Below are 3,678 nucleotides of genomic sequence, written 5' to 3'. Positions count from 1 at the left end.
CAGGCAGGCCGGTGTCCCTGCGATATGCCTATTTACTCCCGCGATCCATAGATTATTATGAATTGTTGTGATTTTCAGGCCGCTGCTGTTTTAAATACCTTCTCAGCTACTCTCCCCAACTGGAAAAAAAAACCAAACCAACAACCAACCCGCCCAACCTTCCCGAGCAAGGGGCAAAGAGCAAGAGACCATAGCACTTGCGCTGGGCTTTATTTACTTTTGCTATTATTGTTATTATTATTTTCGAAATTTGGAGCGAGCGAGGTTTTCAATTGCTGAAATAATTGCCTGGGAGAAAGGTTGCTTAATCTGTTCATACATTATTGACTCGGGCTCCAATATTTGGCTTGCCGCTTTTTATCGCAAGAAGATCACGTACGAGAGTCTTTTGCATAACAATTTTTAAAGAGGACACATCCTTATATCAAAAGTGGACGTGACTTGAATTTTGCCGACGTTTGTCCCTAAAATGACCCAATTCCGGTTACTGCCACTGGGCAGCAGTAACATTGCATCATTTCTCCAGGCAATAGACTTATTTTGCTCTACTCTCTGCCCCTTTCCCTGCCCCCCCACAAGCCAACACGTACTTTTAAAGATGATTATTTTGTCTTGCTGCGTTTTAGCCCTACACACAGTGTTTTCTCTCCCTGGGAACGGATGAGCAGAGAGGAGCAAGCCCGGCTCGGAGGAGCAACATGGCTAATTAACGCCGAAAGTTCCCGTGCAAGGCAGAAATAGTGCCTTCAACGAATTTTTGCTGTGAGCCACCTCAGAGAGACCCCGGCGCCGGTGCCTGCGCCTCCAGCCACCTCCCCGAGCATCGCTTTCCCCGATGAGCATCAAAAGAGCCCCCCGCTCCCTTGGTTTTTCAAATCGAAATCGTGCTGCTTCCCAGCCCCACCGGTCAAGTTAATTCCGGAACAAAGGAGGACAAAAACACAAAGGATTTCTCTTCACACCCCCCCCCTTCTTTCTCCCTGTCTTAAACTTCCCCAGTGTCTGCACCCTGGCCCGGCGCAGGCCGGGACCTCCACACACACCCCGGCATCGCCTCCCGGGCCCGGGCCCCGGCCCGGAGCCATGTCCCGGAGATGGCGGGGGTGTGAAACGACAGAGAGGGCTCGCTGGGGTGAGGGGAACGGGGCCCGACTCTCCTCCGAGGCACTGGTAAGGAGAAAACCCTGATCTGCCCGCAGACTGGGAGGGGAGAAGAAATGGTGACACCCATGTCCCTCGGCCCCGGTGCTGCTGTTTAGACCTCGGAGTAAAAAAAATAAAGGCTGGATCCTCTTCCCTCTTCCTCCCCCCCACCCCGGGGCTGTATCTGCACAAGTCATTGCTGGAGGCGTGCACCTGAAAGCCGGGGAGAGGACCCCGGGGAGCATCCTTCCTTCCACGCAGAGAGTTGAGCAAACTTCCCACGGCGACTGTCCCCCTGCTCCCGGGCGCAGGAGGAGCCCCTCGGGGCGGTTCTCGGGCTGATGGGGAACCCGGGGACGGGGGCGGTGGGGGGGTGTCGTGGCCGTGAGCACCCTCTAACAACTACATCTATTTGCACACGCGTGTGTGCAAGGGAATATTCCCTTACACGCCCGCTGCACCCACGCAGAATTGCACGCACAAACCCTCGCACGCAAATACACGCAGAGAAGCGCTGCACCGCGTGGGTTGGGAGACACGGCGGGTCTGCGTGGAGCCGGACGCGCACCCCCCCAGCACCCACACCCACGGGTGGGCGGCCGTCCCGCGGGTGCCCCTTTGTCAGCCAAAAATCCAACAGCCGGGGAAGGGCAAGGCTTTGCCGCCATGAAGCACCCTGCACCCACTCGAGGTGGGGAACGTCTTCGGGGGGCCGTTCCCAACGCCGACCCCCGGCACCCTGCCCGGGCAGGGAGACCCCCCCCGCCCCGCTCCCTCTCGCCGGAGCCCCGGCCCCGGGCGGCGAAAATATCCCCGACTCTTCCCCGGGCTGCACGGCTCCCCGAGCGGAGACAGAAGCAGGGCGAGACGTAGGTAGAGAGAGACGGAGGAAATTGGAAACATATTTAAAAATGTAAATGGGGTTCGAGCCAGCCCGACACCCTGCGAGGGGGGGAAGGAGGCGCACGCCGGGACCAGCCCGGTGGAGCGGAGCCGGGTGCGGACCCCGACCCTGCCACAAACTTTCAGCCCCTTTTGGTAACGTCTTTAGCGAGGGGACAGGAGTATCTGCCCCGCAGTGGGGTAAACCAGCGCTCAGAAACATCCACTGTAACTTAAACCAGATTGTCAGGAGGCAGACAGGGCTGGAGCAAGGCGCTCGGACTGCTCGCCTGTCGAGAGGATGTCGCTGCCCTTCTCGGATGTATTCCTCCCCCGGCCGGAGAGCCAGAAACAGCTCCGGGAGCCGGGACGTTTTTAAGGCAGCCGATCCAGGTGACTTGTGCTGCTCGCAGAGAGGTAGGGTGGGCTGCAGAGGTGGGTGGGAGGCGGGAGGGGGCTTGGGAAGCAGATGGAAAGGGGTTTGCAGCCAGGCCACTGGAAAGAAGCGAGCTCTTCTCTCTCCTTTCTTCTCTCCTTTCTTTCCTTGTTTCCTTCTCTTTCTTTTCTTTTCTTTTCTTTTCTTTTCTTTTCTTTTCTTTTCTTTTCTTTTCTTTTCTTTTCTTTTCTTTTCTTTTCTTTTCTTTTCTTTTCTTTTCTTTTCTTTTCTTTTCTTTTCTTTTCTTCTTTCTTCCTGCTTCTTATTTCTTTTTCTTTCTCATTTTTATTTTCCTGATTTCTATGCTTCTTATCTATTTTTCCTGTCTTTTCTGGTTTTCTGTCCTATTTCTTTTTCCTCTTCTTTTTTCTTTGCCTTTTTCTTTTTTCTTCCCTCATCTTCTTTTTTATTTTCATTTTATTTTTATTTTCCATTTTGTCTCTTCTTTTCCTTTTTTTCCCTTTTCCTTTCGCTTTCCTTTTTTCTTTTGCTTTTCCTTTTTTCTTTCCCTTTCCTCTTTTCTTTTGCTTTTCATTTTTGTATTTCCTTTTATTTTTTTTCCTTTTATCTCTCCCGTTCTTTTCGTTTCTTTCTTTCTTTTTTTTTTCCTTGTAGGAAAAGAAACAAACCAATAATACCACTAAGAATAAGAAAGACAGTTTTCTCTACCCTCCCCAGAAACTTCTGCGGGGTGTTTTCGCCTCCGTCCCCCTCGGGAAGTGGGGACAGACAATGAAGTAAATAAAACTAAATCTTTCCTGCAGTTCCCTGTGACTTGCGAGCCGGGCTGCCGGGATGGGGTGGGGGTGGTCCTGGATGGTAATTGATTCATAACTGTACACCAGGACACCAGGGCACAACATCCCCGGCGCCCCGGGAACTTCTCGGGGGAGCGGGGCGGCCGCGCTGCCCGCCCGGGCCGGGGTGCGGGAGCTGCCGCTGCGCCGCCCGCGCCGGGGTCCCCCCACAGCCCGTCCCTCCTCTTCGATAAAAACCTCCCCTTCCTCCCTCCCCGCTCCCCGCGCTTGTAGCGGGAGAGATTTGGAATCCCGGAGATGTAAACCTGTGCCCCGAAAAAAGTTTCGAGCGGGGCTGCTTCCAATACCTATTTACCAACGAATTACACTGCTATTATTGCTTTCAATGAAGACTGAATCCCCAAGCGATAATTGAATTAGTCTATTGAAGAGACTGTCAGGTACAATGACGTGGTATAT

The sequence above is a fragment of the Rissa tridactyla genome, chromosome 7 (assembly GCF_028500815.1).
Source record: "Rissa tridactyla isolate bRisTri1 chromosome 7, bRisTri1.patW.cur.20221130, whole genome shotgun sequence".
NCBI lineage: Eukaryota > Metazoa > Chordata > Aves > Charadriiformes > Laridae > Rissa > Rissa tridactyla.
This window is presented reverse-complemented; position numbering follows the sequence as displayed.